The sequence below is a fragment of the Cibotium barometz genome, chromosome 29 (genome assembly GCF_041138505.1).
Source record: "Cibotium barometz isolate CiBa-2024 chromosome 29, ASM4113850v1, whole genome shotgun sequence".
Classification (NCBI taxonomy): Eukaryota; Viridiplantae; Streptophyta; class Polypodiopsida; order Cyatheales; family Cibotiaceae; genus Cibotium; species Cibotium barometz.
The window spans coordinates 41,919,518-41,940,083 of record NC_141074.1 but is presented as its reverse complement, the minus strand read 5'-3'; positions in this window follow the sequence as shown (position 1 = coordinate 41,940,083).

Here is a 20,566-nt window from a genome sequence, read left to right as displayed (position 1 = left end):
ACAGTTCTTGAAACTATAAGGTAAATACCATCATGTCTAGGCCTCAAGCAGTCAGGGATTCCATACAATTGTGGTACTTCCATCTGAAGACCCAATTACCAATTTATAAATTTCAGTTTGAATATCAAATTGTATAAATTTTATCACACAATTACAACCTTTTAGTGCTTCTTGATAAATTTTTGACATATTTGGCTTCTCGGTTGATCCTCATTAGCCAAATAGCTCTGATACCAAGTGTGAGATCCCTGTCCCGCAACAATTTCAGGGGTGCTAGCAGCGGAAGAATCACTTCTTCCACGAGGCAAGGTCCCACACTCGGGGCCTCGCCCACGGATATCCAGACAGAGACTAATCCATCGGTTTTTCCAAAACCGAACCCGGAAAAACTTCCTTTGCCCGGAAAGCACGGGCGATTCCACCAGGATAACTTTTCCCTAACATAGTCAAAAGCCTTAACTAACTGAGCTCATCTGACCGAACCCGTAAGTCCCATAGTCAGATCAAGGAAAAAGACTGTACTTGGATTATAGAGACGAACGCCTTTTTCCTCATTGAGAGGCATAGCCGTTGATTCTTTTCTTGATTCTTTTCCTTAGAACAATTTTTGTCCGGGATTTACTTCATCTATCGAACTAAACAAAAATTGAGTCTCGATTTACGGATCCATAAATCCAGCCTAACCCCATCCAGTCCCATGGGTTAGCGAATCGCCCAACCATTGTAGTGATGGGATCCAATTAGGAATTTGGTTAGGTTTTGTCTCGGGTACTAAGGAAAAGAGTTCCCAGGCCCCCTAGCCGGATGTTCATGCAAACATAAAACTAGTCACACCACTTACACACCCAATATGAAATTGTCTTTTTTTCTCAGCATCAACTATCTTTAAAACAATCCTTTAATGAAACCATTGTATCACTGATCACAATCCTCCAAAATATCCGGTTGAATCTTAATTTTCAATCATTTCTTCATCGGAGTATATATGGCATCATTTGCAACCAGAACGCTCTCACCACCTGTCCACTCAGGGGCCATTTCAATAGTTTCTAGCTCATAGTACCCGGCAAAATAATCACTTATAAAAATCAAGATGGAATCTCTGTTGAAGATCAGCAAGATCAACCAACAGATCCATATAAAAGAGCCATGAAAGAGCCATATAAAAGAGCCATGAACTCATCCGTTGAGGACAAGCAAGGTCAATCATCCAGATCCATGCCCAGTTTCAAAAAACAACTCTTACTCCTTGATTCAATATCTTCCACGATGCACGTGTGGGTATCTTCGGCGACCCAGAGCCCGAGCACCATATGGTCAACACCCTCTGGGATCCTTCGCAGGTCACCTAGCGCTTCACTCATAGGTCGCTTCCTTGGTCCCTCATCCACCATACCGAAAGCTCACCATTTAAATCGAACCGAGGCTGGTCAAGACCTCGGCCGACCATGCTACACGAGACGTCCTCCGTTAACTCTCCGTCAGCTATTGCAACTTTATCAGTTAGGTCTCCATGACCTTAATCACAAGACGGTCAAAATGCTTTCCCAACATTCTTGACATAAAACAATCATTTACAAACAGGTCACAAATACAGTTTCTATAATGAACTCTCGTCTTTCCACATTATCCCTCATCAGTCCACATTACTTATTTGACATTCCATTCATATGTGTACTCATTCTCATCCAATCACATTATTTTCCATCTCATCACATCAGATTCATTCACATCACATATCATTTATTCACATCCCAATTCACATGTCATCACATCTCATCCATTCACTCATATTGACGTCTCATCATTTCACATACACATTCGCATTTATTATTCCACATACACATCCACATTCGTACATCCAATTCCACATCCACATTCATACATATACATCCATATCCACATCCATACATTCACTAAAAAATAAATACATCCATATCCATACATTCATTTCCACATCACTAAAAAATAAATACATCCATATCCACATCCACATCCATACATTCATTTCCACATCTACATCCACATCCATACATCCATTTCCGTATATACTGCCAGTAAAGAGCTGCAGTTATACCCTCCGTATATACGGGTAGTCACAGTTCTTAGAACTATAAGGTAAATACCATCATGTCTAGGCCTCAAGCAGTCAGGGATTCCATACAATTGCGGTACTTCTATCTGAAGACCTAATTACCAATTTATGAATTTCAGTTTGAATATCAAATTGTATAAATTTTATCACACAATTACAACCTTTTAGTGCTTCTTGATAAATTTTTGACATATTTGGCTTCTCGGTTGATCCTCATTAGCCAAATAGCTCTGATACCAACTGTGAGATCCCTGCCCCCACCGCACAACAATTTCAAGGGTGCTAGCAACGGAAGTAGCACTTCTTCCGCGGGGCAGGGTCCCACACTCGGGACCTCGCCCACGGATATCCAGACAGAGACTAATCCATCGGTTTTTCCAAAACCGAACCCGAAAAAACTTCCTTTGTCCGGAAAGCACGGGCGATTCCACCAGGATAACTTTTCCCTAACATAGTCAAAAGCCTTAACTGACTGAGCTCATCTGACCGAACCCGTAAGTCCCATAGTCAGATCAGGGAAAAAGACTGTACTTGGATCATAGAGACCAACGCTTTTTTCCTCATTGAGAGGCACAACCATTGATTCTTTTCCATGGAACAATTTTTATCCGGGATTTACTTCATCTATCGAACTAAACAGAAATTGAATCTCGATTTACGGATCCATCAGTCCAGCCTAACCCCATCCAGTCCCATGGGTTAGCGAATCGCCCAACCACTGTAGTGATGGGATCCAATTAGGAATTTGGTTAGGTTTTGTCCCGGGTACCAAGGAAAGGAGTTCCCAAGCCCCCTAGCCAGATGTTCATGCAAACATAAAACTACTCACACCACTTACACACCCAATATGAAATTGTCTTTTTTTCTCAGCATTAGCTATCTTTAAAACAATCTTTTAATGAAACCATTGTATCACTGATCACAATCCTCCAAAATATCTAGTTGAATCTTAATTTCCAATCATTCATTCATCGGAGTATCTATGGAATCATTGGCAACTAGAACGCTCACCACCTGTCCAGTTAGGGGCCTTTTCAATAGTTCCTAGCTCATAGTACCCGGCAATATAATCACTTATAAAAATCAAGATGGAATCAACCAATAGATCCATATAAAAGAGCCATGGACTCATCCGTTGAGGACCAGCAAGGTCAATCAACCAGATCCATGCCCGGTTTCAGAAAACAACTCTTACTCCTTGATTCAATATCTTTCACGACACACGTGTGGGTATCTTCAGCGACCCAGAGCCCGAGCACCATATGGTCAGCACCCTCTAGGATCCTCGAACCGAGGCTGGTCAAGACCTCGGCCGACCATGCTACGCGAGATGTCTTCCGTTGAGTCTCCGTCAGCTGTTGAAACTTTATCAGTTAGGCCTCCACGACCTTAATCACAAGACGGTCAAAATGCTTCCCCAACATTCTTGACATAAAACAATCATTTACAAACAGGTCACAAATATAGTTTCTATAATGAACTCTCGTCTTTCCACATTATCCCTCATCAGTCCACATTACTTATTCCACATTCCATTCATATGTGTACTCATTCTCATCCAAAAGTTCCCTTACAGGAAGCCCTATAGAAGGAAGAGCTAGATTTTTCACTTTCTTGCCAAACTGCTTATGCCAAATTGCTATACTGCTCACTCGTCGCGGGGGGGGGGGGGGTGGGGTGGGGGTTCAACTCAAAAAATGTTAGTGTACCACGTCAGTTGAACAGGAGGGGTTTTTTAATTAGATACATTGAGAAAAATTAATACAATTACATTAACAGGAGGGGTTTTTCAATTCAATTTTAGAAAAAAAATCATTTAGTTCATAAGTAAAGAGGGGTTGTTTTATTGGGGGGAAAATTTTAGTTAAGGGGTTCTTAAAATACCTCTTGAACGCACGTGATACCTAGGGTTTTCTAGTAGTGCACCCCCCAAGACTGCTCGTAGCTTCTTTGAATGGACCTTTTTAGATTGATGAACTACCACTTGAAGCTAAGAGTTTGATAGTAGAGAAGGTGGTTGTTGCTAGTTATAGTGTTTGCTTCGAGTAAAAGGAGATAATAAAGAAAGAAGAAAATCAAGCCTCCATTACCTTAGAGATAAGTAAGAAAGGAAAACCCAAGTATGAGTGGATCCTTTGGGTTGATCAGCCTCGATATCAGGGCTAGTCACAATCTTTTATCTTACAAGAGACATGGACTTGTTAGGCCACCCACCCCTCACACCATTCACAGCTACCATTACCATAGTAGATAATTATTAGGCAACCACAACTACCATTATTGTAATAATTACTACAGTAAATAATTATTAGTCCATGACTGCCAATTGTTTTGAAGCAGAGTTTTTCATTGGATCTAAATCTCCATCTTGCAAGTTTTATATGACCCCCGCATGTACAGTCAAATAATATATCATCCTTGAAAGGAGATGGATTGCAACCACCACTGAAAGTATCATTATTTGGAAAAAGTGAACCACAACTTAATCTACCCCACAAAATGATACTTGTAGCCTTGGTGGATAAACCCTAGACCATCCTAAGCCTTATCATCAATTTACACCACCATCCCCTTTTTATGGAGATCTTTACAAAGCCTTGCCAACAACAGAGACAAAGACCACCCCCACAACAATGACAAACTCAACAAACCTTCAGGGAGGTCACCAAGAAAGAATGGGTACCTAAGATTACCCTACCTAGCCAAGGAATGTATGATGCTAAAACAAAGTCTTAACAGCCATATTTTGTCCAAAATCCTACCTATGAGCACAAATCTTCCAAGTGAGAGCCTCACACAAAAGAGGCTTACCCACAACCCTCCCCCCCTCCCCCTCCCCCTCCCCCTCCCCCCTCCCCCCTCCCCCCCCTCGAGATGTTAGAAGCTCAAGGCTTCTACAAGGGGAACTCGTCTTGGGTCCCAAAACCTCACCATCCACACCACAACTCCCTTAGCCAAAGAGAGCAAGTGATGGTGGCCCCAATAATCAACACTGCGTTGTTAGGAAGATCAAGATTTCTACAAAGGGAACCCCTACATTTGGGTTCCAAGGTCAAAGAAACTCGTGTCATAGGCCTCTACATACACCCAAATGTCAAATCCACGATAGAGTGGAGACCCAAAGCCATGCTCCAACACCACCCCCAAAGATTAAGCAAGAGTGGAGAGTAGTAGCTTCTTCCTAGACTCACGTGCCAACACTACCATTAAAGCAGTCAGAAGAGTTAATGGGTGTATCACCATGGCTATGTGTGGCGTGATGGCCATAACCTTGTCATTTCTAATAAAAAACAAGAGCAACCCATAGTGTCAAAACCCCAACAAAGTAGTGCACACACTACCTTTGCTTCCGCAAGCGGTCTAACGGCTCAAAAGTGACCAAGGTGCGTGCCAAGAAATCTGATAGCTCAAAGCGATCACCAAGGTCCCACAACACCTACGTGCGCTACACTACAACACCAACTCACCAACTAGAAGGCCAAAGTTCAATCAAGTGCACCAACAAATCCAGCGCCATGACATCCAAGCTTTTGTTGTTGGATGGGCAAGCAATTTTCTTCCTTCACTCATTGATCCCTCATTAAACCCCAGTTGGTGCATATGTAACATAGCACACCCTCTCAATTGTACATGCAAATATAAATAAGAATGATTGAAAACTTAAAATTTAAAACAAAGTTTTTAAAAAAAACTATAAAAAACAAAAACACATACACGTGCACACAATGTATGCACACCCGAACGTGCACACACACATTTGCATACACACATTCACACACATAAAATGCATGTGGCACACACATTCACATATACAAAATACATGTGCACACACACATTCACAAAACAGAAACCAAGTCTTTTTTTTATTTTCTCCACCCCCCTCTTTATCTAACCCCCTTCTTCTTTTAATTTTCTACCCCCCTCCCCCCAAAAAAATAATTTAACCCTCTCGTCTATATAATTTTTACTTTATTACAAACCTCCTACTTTTTCCACTTAATTATTAACCCCCCCAACATTTTTTCTCGAGAACAAACAAAACATGGCCAGCCGAACTGCCTAGCCCAATTGCCCGACCCTTTTTTGGCTACCTCTTGTGTATGGCCACACTAAGGGGGCGAGGGGATTGTACCCGCATGGGGGGGGATACCCTTGCACCCACTGCCCCCTCCCCCTTCGCTTGTGCCCACCGCCGCTGCTGCCGGCCCCAATCATGCTTCACTCATGCAGCTCAACACTCTTATGTCTCCACATGTATCCCCTCCTTCCTTAGCACCCATGGGCTTAAATCACCCAGGTTCATGCCCTATGCCATCTTCTTCTCCTTCGCTCTCATGTACATGGGCTTCCCCTCATGTTCAAACCATGCATCTCTTGGCCGCCAACACCGTGTGCCCACGGTCGCTTTCGACGACCACTATCAACCCTCCCCAAGCCCCCCTTTCTCATGTGTGGCCATACTATGGGGGGCCAACCCATGGGGATAACTATTAAGATATAGGCCTTGGAGCCTTAGTGAACAAGGGTGTAGAAGGTGTGTGGGTGTGAATGGTCCTAAGGGAGCCACCTAACCCTAGGCCACTAGCAAGCCTATTTAAAGGCACATGCCAAAAGCATTTGTATGAGCATGAAGCTTAGTTGTATTTTGAGCAACTTAATAAGCAAGATCTTTTCTTGTATTTTGGGTCTCTCTCTCCTCCACATCTTTTTGATCTAGTATAAGCACCACGAATTCTATCATGGTATCTAGAGCTAGGCAACTTGCAAGGTGTAGAATAGGTCAAAAAGTGGTTTTTAGAGTGCATCTCATCTACCCCCAACGAGTGGAGGCCTTCCAACAGCTTGAAGAGGACGAATCTAGAGCTAGAGCTAGGCAACTTGCAAGGTGTAGAATAGTCAAAAAAGTGGTTTTTAGAGTGCATCTCATCTACCCCCAGCGAGTGGAGGCCTTCCAACAGCTTGAAGAGGACGAATCTCAGCGTGCTTTCAACTAGGAAGTTGAAGAAGACTCCTAGGCGCTCAGCTTCGTACCATCAATTGCTAGATTTACTCTTAGGAGGCCGCGGCATTGAGCTCTAAGCAGGCCGGCACCGTTTCTTCTACGCTGCTACTGTCGTACACCAATACACCACCTGTGGGCACCCGCCTGTGGGCACCATAGGCCTGAGGTAAGTTAGGGCTTTTGAAGCCCATGACCTAAGGGCTTAGGATCTCAAATCTCAGCCCTAATGGCGGGCTGAATCGATCGTGGGAGTTGAAAAACCAGGCACCTACTGTTTTTTCTCTATGAAAGCTTGCTCAAGTTTGTTAATAGTGTTCATAAACACTGATAGTGTTGCTTAACACTAATAGTGGTCATAACCATCAAAGGAGGAGGTCTTTAACACTAAGGAGGCTCTTCTTCATCAATATTGGAGGCCGGGCACACACCATAAGTGCCACATTATAAGTCTTCATCAACCCGCATCTATGCTTACCTTGGCAAGATTTCAAGGAGAAATGGAGCAACCATAAGCCATTATTGTCTTCATCCCATAAGCCAAAGAGGTTGAAGTTTTCTGGTTTTTTATCATCAAACTCAGTTCCTTGAGTGGTTTAAAGTTGGGCACATGTACACTAAGTGCTCATCTTTAATGTTTTTGTATATCACCCTTGAGGCTCTTGTTTGTAAGAGGCATAGGCATGTCATAAGCCATATGCTCTCATTTCCCAAGCCCAAGGCATGTTATTCCGCTGCATACTCAGCATTTTCATCTTCTAAGATGAGTTTTAAGTTTGAGCATAGCATCCCTAAGTGCTCTACCTTGTTGATGGTCATGTTTTTGATAAACGTTTCTTGGCATTGTATTTGTAAGAGGCATAGGCAACATTATGAGCCATGCCCTCACCTTCTTGAGCTAAGAATGACATGCCTTATTAGTTTGAGCATTTACCTCAACCACTTACTCACTTTCATTAAGCTTGTACTTTCAAACCCTAATGACACCCATGCATGAGGCCCCTCCAGGAGCGTCTCCCACACGCTCCTCCCTTTGACCCTATCACTCTATAGGCCCCCATGCTATCATGCTTTTGATGACCACTATCAACCCTGCCTAAGCCCCCTTTCTCCTGTGTGGCCGTACTGTATAGGGGAACCATGTCATGGGGATGATTACCCATGCCCACGCATGGGAGGGACGAACCACATACATCTCATGCATGGGCCTCTCCAGGTGTCATCTCTTCCCTTGCCATCATGTGTTGACCTACGTGCCCACGTTAAGTGCTCACACTCATGTATAAACCCTTGACTACCAGCTGTCACCCCAAAAGCCTTTGATAACACTCATGTCTAACCTAGCTGCACCCATTCTCGTTACCTTAAAGACTATGCCACCCATGCCATTGGCTCCCTTGTAGTGCTCCTGCCCTCACGCTCCCTACCTAACTACACACCCACAACCCGATGCATGTGTCCCATCTAGCTCCCTACACCTCACATCCCACGTGTACCGTCTCAACACCCTCATCGGCCTAGATGGTGTTGGAATCTATAAAGTGGTCTTACCATGAGCTTGATGCCAAATAGAGAAGGCACAAACTTTGTGTTGCTTTTGACTAGAACTAGTGGCCCAGGACTATTTTCTTGTTTTGTCCAACCTAGTGTGAAAGATAGTCATTTGTATAAGTCATTTTTTATATTGAACAATATAGAAGTTATGAGATAAGTGTGTGAACAAGTGATTGGCTTTGCTGAGCTATACTATTGATGACTTGCCTAAATTGGGTTACTGATATGAAACACCTTAGTGAGTTAAGTCATTTTTGACATTGAGCAATATAGAGGTTATGAGATAAGTGTGTGCACAAGTGATTGGCTTTGCTAAGCTATACTATTGATGACTTGCCTGAACTGGGTTACTGATATGAAACACCTTAGTGAGTTAATTGTAAAAAAAGGAGGCCATCCTTGCATATACAAAGTAATCTAAATGACTCTGATAATGAAGATCAAGAGTCTAAACTTGACTCTACCAAGATCATGCTGACATAAGTGTCACCCTTTCGAGGGTGTTCGGTGCAACATTGGGTGTGGTGGTGTGGAAGCATCATAGACGCATGATTTGTTCCTCTATTTCTTTAGTGCGTTTATGAGTGATTCCCACTAGATCCATGGCTCTAGAATGAGAGTTGAATAATAGATCAATCCCTACTTATGTACATTGTACATTTACTGTGAGTTGATGTTGAGTTAAGCCATTGTTCAAGACTTCACAATTATGTCCTTAGGTTCCTTTATTGAGTATCTTTTCTTCCTTCTTTAAGACATATTAATGATAGGTGAAGGGAAAAGGATGATTCTCTTCACAGAATCCATCTGTAAGGTCTCTCCCAAGCCATGTATGTATGTGTCTCTTTTAATATAGATTTCAATAAGGAAAGAGAGTGTAATTAGACAAGAGTGAGACAACAAGGCTAGAAACATAATGAAAGTGTTAGAATAAAAATATTAGCTCCAAAAATCCTAAAAAAATAAGAACATAAGAATAGTTTTATCAAGAGATAAGTATCCCCAAAAATAGAATTTCGAATTTAGGTGATAAGAGGTCATATTTAGAGTACTTTTACACATTTAGAGTACTTTTACACATTTAGAGTCCATGCATACTAAAAACGTGAAAAAACAACGTGTTTCTAAAGATGGCGCGTTTGTGGCTATATACAGACGTTTTTGCCTATTCTGCCCGCGTTAGCTTGTAGACCGGATGCCTTCCCGTTCTTTTGATTGGTTATATGACTATATTCTGAGTTTTTATCAGAGAGTTATGGCCAAAACAATTTGCTGTTTCTATCAGGGTCTCTACACAGGGAAAACTATAAGAAGGCAGCAAGTAGCCTCAAGGTAATCCTAGAGTTTGAGATGTATATATCCCTTCATTCTTATCTAATATCTTAGAAAAGAAGCTTAGATTGCTATGGTCTTTCGGAGGAAGAGACCAAAACTCCATAGCTTTTCTTTTAGAGAAAGAATAGTATGCCGTAGTCCTGTAAGAGAAGGCTATTTTGCCATAGACCTTAGAAAGAGAGAAGCATCACAGTACAAGTAAGAGGAGACAAAGCTTGGGGATGATAGGATGATCTCAATCGTAAGATAAGGTATTAGAAGACTCTATTCTCATATGTCAAGTTCTAAAGCTCTTGTAACGAGCAAAGGCAACGATAAACGACAAATTTCTATAAGGTATATACATATTTTGTTTTTCAATTATATATCATTCTTAAGAGTTGAGGTATGGCCCCGACTTCTCTATTAATTGTTAATTAGTGATCTATTTGATTGATTTACTATTTAAATTTTGTATTCTTTTAAACAATAACATATGCCTTAATAAAGAATGTCTTATTGCAATCTCAAGTTGAAATGCTAAAATGGGTTTTACATGGCAAGCTCGTCCATCTTATAAATACATTTTTTCAAACTCTTATTTGCACAATGGTCGATGCTAGTAGGTAGTATGAACTGCACACATAAGAGCACATGTATGTATGGTTTATGGCATTACAAAATTTAATTTCAACGTACAAGACTTGGAAAACACTTACTTGGAGCATCTTGTGCCAATCGTGGGACTTCAAACCCATATAGTTGCTCAACGCCTCTTTTCTTAGTGGTTGTAAAGGCTCCCTTCAATGATCTCATGCATCCAGTGGGAGTACGTAAAGTGGTGATGGCTTGCTTTACATGCTTCTCCTCTTTCTTTGATATAATCCATGGTGCAGGCGGAAGACGAACGTGCCCACCCTCCTCTCGTGGCCAAGCTTGATGCATACATCCTGCGACCCGCAAGTCCTCCTGTATGCTAACATTGTCTCGTTTACCAATAACATGTTCCCAAATACCAGATCCCACATTCTTGAAGATGTGCATGGGACCAAGAAGATGGTTGATCTTAAGATGGGTCCAATATGGTAGCCGAAAAAAATGGAGTACCTACACAAGGGATTGCTCTATGTGACCTTTAATCCAATTAGAGACTACACAAAACAAGATTGAAAAACATTACTATACCTATTCATGCCATCTGGAGGAAGAATATTTGTAGACTCCCAAATATGCTTCCAATCTTTTGCACAAACATTTTCAAAATATAGATCTGCTCTCCTTCGTCGTCGCCTCTTCCAACAGAGCACTAAACCTAAGTACAAGGAGCAGACAAGGAGCACACACGGGTGAAGGAAACTAGCCAAAAAGAAGACTCACTTTTTCAGAGGTGAGTCAGTTTGTCCTTTGCCCTGTCTCTTTCCTTCCATTTGTTTATGCTATTGTCTCTTTCCTTTATGGGTTTGTCTCCATCCTTCTCCTTCTCTGGTTGCCATCTGGTGAACGATTGTGACAGGGGACGACATTGGGCTTTTTATAAGGACGATTTGTCGGAGGTCGGTCGCTTTCAAAAAAAAAATTTCGCAGGCCGCGCGTAGGAATGCGTGTATGTCTGCGTGTATCCTGTCTGCACAAACGGTTCACACGCATATACACACATTTTTGGACGGGTGTATACACGTGACTGTGTTTACCCCATACTATGGTCTTAGAGCTGATGGGTGGCTTGGATGATGGTATTTGTGTTTGTGCTGATTCACTTGGTACTAATGTGGAGGTGATCTATGGCTTATGTGATGAATACAAGTATGCTATCATGATGACTTATCTCTCGATGTGAGTCAAGAGACAGCCCATGATGTACATGAGGATGGTGATAGTCATGCATGCAATAATGTGTGTGCAACCTTTGAAGATAACCACACAAGATGGATGTTGTGGTGATAGTGATGTAGTTTTTGAAGAGTTGTAGGAGGATAACTCTATAGTTTTGAGTGTTGTTGAAGATGTGAATTCTCTAGATAGTGATGTCAGTTTGATGGTGGAAAATCATATGTGCTAGCTTGCATTTGTGCTTTGATGCAATCATGTATATACTTTTATTTTTGCAGATTCTTTATGGATCCAGGTTCTTCATCCGATCCATTTGCGTACAGCAATTGACTGATGGAGATGCTAAATCATTTTGGGCGCCATCCGGGTCCAGTTGAGCTTACAGAGTACATGTATGCCCATCCCCCTCCTTCCATGCCTGGTGTCTATACCCCTACCACGAGTATCCAGGGCACTCCACTACCGTCTGTGCCTGCGAGTCCGACGAGATGGCATGCAGCTTCTCCTCTTCCACGCCCACCGAGGAGACATACCTCGTCCCAAACACACTCACGCACACCCTCCCAAGCACCATCATGTAGGGCTCACAACCACCATCACGTACTCTCAGAGCCACCGTCACATCAGGGCTCATAGCCACCATCACGTAGACAATCCCCCAGTCGTGACTCCACCCGCAGCAGTAGGAAGAGTGGGAGTGGAGGATGCGGCGGGTGCTTTGGTGGGGGAGGTAGTAGGGCACGCGGTGAGAGAGGAGATAGAGGGAGAAGAGTTAGAGGAGACAGTGAGGATGAGGAGGAGATGAGCCAGGTGGAGGGAGTGATCTGCTATGATGTGACGGATAGGGGCGGGATAGTGATGGATGCGAGGGGGAAAGAGGTAATGGAGTACATGCGTGGGGTAGTATCAAACTTGTATAGAAATTGTTTTATTAGATTTAAAGATCAAAATAGCCGCTTAGTTGGGGAGGTGATAGAGGCTGTACATAGTCGGAACCCCAATCCCCCACATGCTACATTCTCGGATGTATGGGGAAGGACGCGAATAAGGGAGATCTTAAGTAATAAAAGATCTTACCTTAAAAAACTCGCGTACGATGATGGGCTAAATGTAGCTGCGGGTGGCTATCCTGCCGAGAAACCTACCACCCCACTGTGCACAAACGCGAGTGGAAGGAGGCAAAGAAAAGAGCAGAGAGTGGCGTGAAGAGCAGGCAGCATGTGGAGGCACGACGGATCCAGATGGGCACCATTGGATCTTCGCATTTCGGATCTGGCGGCGTTGAGTCATGGGAGGCAGAGTTCGTATCTTGCCACTTTATTTGATTGTTTACTTAATTCATTGATTCTATGATTGTTTTAATCTTACAAATTGTGTTGATTATGATACAGCGACGGGTTACGGGGAGGAAGCCCACAGCCCACGATACTGGGTATGCTCGCCGGCATAGCAGACGTGACACGTGGGCCCTCTTCAGAGCCGAGGGACGTATTACGGATGTGCAGTTTGAGATGGCCATGAGACCATACGGTCGACAGGTACTTGAAAACTCTAAACGAATGATTTTGGTTTATTGAATTACATATATATATACTTATATACTATATATTACTTGAACAGGCACAAGCTGCTGATGATCCACCCGCCGCCACTGCAGAGGGTGGACGTGAGCATTACTCATCGGACATTCCAACCGATGTGAGCTCATCTGAGCATGGAGGGAGCAGCGAGTTATCATCTGGGTCTGAGTAGTACTTAGACTTATAGTATCACATTCCATATTAAGGATGTGGTTGTATATATATTTTTGTAACTGAAGCCATGGGCTACTTTGACATATGGACTCCCTTGTATATATGTGTACACATAAAATTTTGATAGAGTAATATTGAATCGTGAATCGATAGTATTGCATTCATGTCTGTCTTGAATCGTGTATTGACAATGTATGCATTCATGTCGTTCTTGTCTTAAATCTTCCTCGTGGATATCTTCCTCGTGGATGGTCCAATGCACCCAAAAAAAAATCCAGAGAGTGTTATTGGGTGCTGGAATGCTGGAACAGCATTCAGGTACCAAAAAGCACTCTCTGGATTTTTTTTTGCTCTCTGTTCGCGTGTATAGACGCGTCAACTCTGAAAAATTCACGTGTATATACACGGATAATCTGTAAAACACGCGTGTATAGACGCGTCAAATCTCTGAAATATGCGTGTATAAGCGCAGCTAAACTGACAAAATGCATGTATACACCCTTCTATCAGCGCGTCTAAGCACAGCTAAACTGACAGAACGCGTGTATATGCTCGTGTATCAGCGCGTCTGAACATTCCTATACACGCGCTTTTACACGCATGTCTCTGGCCCCGATTATACACGCACTGATACACGGGCCCGCTACTTTTTTTCACAAGTCATTTTTAGCAGCTAGGAGTGCGGGTATGAGCCCGATCCCTTGTAGTGATGTATCCTTCATCATAGCATCTATAAGAGTATAGGTACCTTGATGTTGCTTTGCAGAGCGAGTAAAGGGAGTATGAGAAAAAGGAGTGCCTACCAACTAGAGTGGCTCTAGCCTTGATTATGCTGGAGAGCAAGGAGTGAAGGGAGTATGAACAAAAGGAGAGTGTGACAAAGTGATGCTTGGAGTGAATCGCTACTGCCATTAGCACTACTACCAGCACTATGGATGCTATGAGACCTATGTTGTGAACTCTCTGCACCACTAGCACTATTCCAAGTACTCAGGGTGGCGGGACTCGATGACCCGAGAACATGTGAAGTAAGCTCCAACCTAGCTATGTCATGTTGATTAGGGCAAAGTATCTAGAAGAAATTCTGGATCTTATCTTCCATGTAGTCCCTAGGGGGTCCACTAAAGAATATGTAAGATAGCACGTGCATTCAATAGAAGGGGTTTTTTCTTGGATGGACGTACATAAATATTTACATACATAAGTGTTTTTTAAATTGAAAAGTGAAAAAATCCATACATAAGGGTTAGTTTTATTACAAAACTCCATAAATAAGGGGTATCTTTAATATACAAAATTTTTTAATAAGGTTATTTTTAAATACCCCTTAAATGCATGTGCTATAGGTAGTGTTTACATAGTGGAAGTGTCATGGATTACTAGATATGGCTACTTTTTTAAACAAAACATAGATAAGGCTCAAAACAAGATATACTCATACATACAAAAGCATAAATAAAAAAAGACCTTGTGTGTAAGAGCTTACCTCGAGTGGTCTAGAAGAGCTAACGGCTCAAAAAACATAAGAGACCTACAATACAAGAAAATGAGGTAATCATGAGAGAAATGCTAAGAAAAGTATTCTCTATACATACTCTGTGCATACTATATATATTTATACTTATGCTCTATGCATGAAAAGAGTATGCATGCTCTATGCATACATAGCATGCATACTCTTTGTGTGCATCTATACTCTTATGTATGCATACGCTTGATGCTCTTTATACATGCATAGAGTATAGTCTAACATCTATAATCTTTATGTATCCATGCTCTATACTCTTTATACATGCATAGAGTATAGAGTGTGCCAGGTCTATGCATGTATACTCCATGCTCTATGATTTAGGCATGCATAAAGAGAGCATGGTTTATGCATGCATAGACATAGAGTATGCAAGATCTATGCATGGATACTCTATGCTCTATACTATAGGCATGCATAAGGAGAGCATGATTTATGTATGCATAGAGTATGCATGCTCTAAGCATGCATAAAGATTATGCATGTTGTCGTTTTCTGGTCGAGACTTGGTACTTGCGTGGTTCCGGACCACCTAGTCAGCTCTGAAGGAGACACGACTAATGAAACTATGCCCAATGAGATAAGATAACGCTAATGCATTGCACCACCAATTGACTAGGCTAAGAGAGTTTGTCATGCTAGCCAAAGAGGTTGGTTCTTGCATCTGTCAGGATCCCTTACATGACTCTTGATTCTGTTTCTAGATGGGAGCCACATCCAAATAGGAACGACTATGAGTGCAATTCCTAATGAGAAGGCTGTTGAAATATACAAGTGAATAGGGTGTGTGCAGGAACAAGCCCTTGGCAAGAGGCTGTAAAAGAGAATCTGTAAATGTCAGAGAACTTGTGAAAAGGTGAGAAGTATCTACTAGGAGAGAATAAAGGGTAGCATCAGGAGATTTAGGAGGTGTGGAGATATTGTGGGAGAGGTGGAGAGAATCAAGCAAAAGAGGTGGAGTGAATCAAGGAGAAATCAGTGGGATTAGATGCTTGGATGTAAACCCTATAAATTGAGGCATTGGCCTAATGAGAATTTGCTCGTTTTTTATTATCCATGACTACATTAAGCTATCAGTTAATTGCTCACTAATCATGTCTTAATTATCATCTAATCTCTTTGTTAATGATATTTTTTCTAGCATTTGATCACCAAAGCTCATCACATTGCTGCAAATTTAACATGGTATAAGATCCTAGCCTAGAATCCATCAATTTGTGAGCCCATTATCTTGCTAATCACCTGGCTAACTAGGATTAGTAGATAATTAGACTTTTTACCTCTTTTTCAAGTAGTCTCTACACCCCCACCAGCAACCAGTGGAGGGGCTTGATCTCCCTCCAGGAGAAATATAAGAGCAGAAGCCTTTAGCCAAACATAGCTGTACTCCCCACCATTCAGCCTATCCAATCGGCATGCCAAACCACCTTCTACAGTTGCAAAAATTCACGATTTTGCAGGTGTCACTTTTTTAAGCAAACTGAGATTTCTTTTGTACCAGATGAAATAGATCCAATTCCTATTGGCCCTAGGGGTTTTCAAGGGTGCCCTACAAGCTGGTGAAGACACATTTTGATTTGATCAAGTCTACAGTGAGATCCAAGCTCTTCATCAAATCTGCAGGTGACTTTGGTAAAACAGAGTCTAAGCATTCAATATTTGGTCAAATCTTGTGTTTCTTAGCTTAATCCTCTACTAGACTAATTGCTATTGATGGCCTTGAAAGGATTTGAGCTCATTTGAACTCTATGGCCTCAGATCGGGACTCCCACATACTCTGTTTTTTGCACACAAAATAGAGGATTTGCTAATCAGTGATTAATTAGTACTAATCACTATATTTTGGTGCAATTGAGGGTTCAAATTAACCATTAGGTATCTAATGCAGATCTCTATAAATTGAGATTGCAATTCGGAGATGGTTTGATACTCCAACCATTCCATACAGATTTGTTACCCTTGGTTTAATGTAATTTCTGGTAAATTTATGCTGATAAATCTATTATAATCATCACCTAAACACCAGATTGAGTTATAAAGGGTAGACACTGCCCTTGAATCTTGAAATTGGATCGAGAGGTAAGACCCCCTTCACATTATCATGAGTACGGCCACAAGAGATAGCCAAATTTAATAGGGATCAGTTTTACACATGGCAGACAAAAACCATGTATCTGCTCATGATGAGGAGGAAAAATCTGTGGGGGCTAGTTGAGGGAAGAGATGAACGCCCAGAGGTGAGAGGGAAAAATGAGTGAAAGAGAAGGAATGAAAAAGCATTGGGGACTTATCGCACTCAGTTTAAATGATAAAATCATTCATCACATCACAGGGAAACAGTGGGCAAAAGATGCATGGGATGAACTTAATAAATTATTTGGCACACAAGCTAAAAATTCAAAGATAAATCTATTAATGCAGTTCTACAAATTGGATATGAAGGAAAGTGAACCTTTAATCACACACTTGAACAGATATAAAAGCATTAAGCAACAACTCAGCTATTGGCAAAAAGGTAGAAAATGATGAGGCACTAGCAATGCTTCTAAAGAGTGTGGACAAAGGTGAATATGAAAACATTGTAGCAACACTAAAGAATGTACCTGAATTGAAGCTACACGAGATAGAAGGAGCTCTACTAGAGCAAGAGACCAGAGGTAAAGAGAAGAAATGGCTGGACTCGACAGAGCAGGAGAAAAAAAAGCATTCTTCACCCGAGGAGGATTCTCTCGAGGACGAGGATGAGGAAGAGGCAAAGTAGGAGGAAGGAACTTCACTTGTTTCCACAACTGTGGAAAGCCAGGACACATGGCAAGAGACTGCTACTACAGCAAACCCAGAGGAGAAGGAACGACATCGGCAAACTTCATGGAGGCTCCTAAGGAAGTGGAGTCAGTCATCTTTTCTGAGAGAGAGAGAGAGGGAGAGAAACCCTAAAACCCAACGTAACTTGCCCCAATAGAGTAATCCTCTGAACCACCGATGATGTAGGCCATGTGGTAGATGTATGTGTGGGCACTTTAGTCAAGGTCACAGGCACTTGTAGTAGCCTTGGACACATAGAGAGAGAGAGTGTCAAGGACTATGAGTTTAGGGACTTGAGGCACTGGTCGCGAACTATCAAGTAAGAGGGAAACTTGCTATAGGGTCCAGGTGTGCTAGGAGTATTCACTTGAGGGGAGGTGTTGAAATATACAAGTGAATAGAGTGTGTGCGGGAACAAGCCCTTGGCAAGAGGCTATAAAAGAGAATCTGTAAATGTGAGAGAACCTGTGAAAAGGTGAGAAGTATCTACTGGGAGAGAATAAAGGGTGGCATGAGGAGATTTAGGAGAGGTGTGGAGATATTCTGGGAGAGGTGGAAAGAATCAAGGAGAAGAGGTGGAGATATTCTGGGAGAGAATCAAGCAAAAGAGGTGGAGTGAATCAAGGAGAAATCAGTGGGATTAGATGCTTGGATGTAAACCCTATAAATTGAGGCATTGGCCTAATGAGAATTTGCTGGTTTTTCATTATCCATGCCTACATTAAGCTATGAGTTAAATTGCTCACTAATCACATCTTAATTATTGTCTAATCATATCTTAATTATCAATTAAATTACTCACTAATCACATCTTAATTATCAGTGAAATTGCTCACTAATCACATCTTAATTATCATCTAATCTCTTTTGTTAATGATGTTGATTCTAGCATTTGATCCACCATAGCTCCACATTGTTGCAAATTTAACAAAGTCATATCATAACAAGAAAGAGCTTAACACGACAAGGAATAAAATAGACTTATAAAGTATAGAAAATGAAGAATTGCACAGAAAAATCACGGGTTGTTGCAAGATCAGGGTGTCCAGTTTTATCCAGTTTATGCTGGACTGGGACAATGCTTGGAGAGAAACTTTTGGGGGGCAAGGTACTTAAAATGAGATCAAGCAAATAATAGAAAATATGCTTGCCCTTAAATTAACCCAATATAACTTAAATTAATATAAATTAGTTTAATTAATTAAAATTCATAAAAAATATGATGAAATGATAAACAAATGATCTTTCCATACTAAGAGTGATCCAAATTATTTTTCCATAGATGCACCATTACAAGTACACTAGTCCCTATAGGTTTTAGATGATTCACATCAAAAATGTAATTTTACTAATTAGATTATTAATATTTGCAGGCCTTCTGATAGTCTGGAAGAATTTTGAAAAAGAGATCATTAAAAATCCAACCATTGGATTTGTAATTTTTACTAACCACCACATTCTACTAATGTCTAAGTGTCTATCCACTCTTTTGATCTACAATATTGAGGATTGTAAGTGGTAGCTATTGTGGGTACAAAAAGTGGCGTATATTATAACACTTTAAAGACCTTGAAATATTTAAAGAAAATAGACAAATATCTTAAAATTTTCTCAAAAAATCAAGTTAAGCTCCATATTATGTGAAGATCTAAGGTACAAAGTGGGAATCTCATATAAGTTTATATGTAAAAGATATTAGCATTTTATGGAATCAGTTCAAATTTGGGACAGGGTGTATACATTGACTTTGTACCTAAGAAAATGAGGACTTTTGACTATCTAATGCTTAATCAAATTATGCAACTATATTTCCAACTTTGAATATGATGTTCCAACAAAAGAACTTGAAACGAAATTCCTTTATTTACTAGGAGAGATTAGCCACTAAAGGTAAACAAATGCCTGTTTTTTTACTGTTTACAGGGTACCTGAGTGGACAAAACTGGGCACCCTGATCTTGCAACCACCCTCACTTGTATCACTAGATCAAAGGCTTAGCCCAATAGCACACTCTCAGTTGTCTTGTCTACTCTCTTCTATATCCTATATCTCTTTTCTCGATAGTTTCCCTTTTCCCTTTTACATCTACATCATGGGTACTACCCACCATTGGCAAGATTCACTCACAAGGTTTTTACAAGAAAGAAGATTAATGTCCCGAGAGTTTGTTGCCCAATAGATATATTGGGCATGCTTGCGGTGGCTGAGACAGCCAATTGGCATGCCAGCTAATGGCTAGATGACACCCAATACCTAGCGATCATGGTGGATGCTACACTAGCAGGTGAAGCCCACTTGGCTCCTTTTCCCTCTAGACCACTTCAGTTATTTGAAAATCAAAACAAAAATCTTAAGGCCTATGCCAGTCCCTTTCATTCGGTCCTTCCTCCGTGGGGCGAGGCCTCCAGAGACAAACTTTATTGGCTTGTCTTGGGCGTACCTAGGCTTCTAAGCTCTCTTCCTACTACTCACCCCTGCATGTCTGACTCCTATCCTTCATCTGCCCCTCAATGAGCTTGGCATAGGGGTACGTTTTCGTGGCCCTTTCCATCACATCAATGGCCATCCTTGCTCTGCAAAGGCATGTGGCTCTCTCTGCCTTGAGATGATTGGCGTGTTTTCAAACACCATCTTCTAGGGCCCTCTTGGTCTCATTTTTCCCCCTTGACTATACCTCCACCCATACG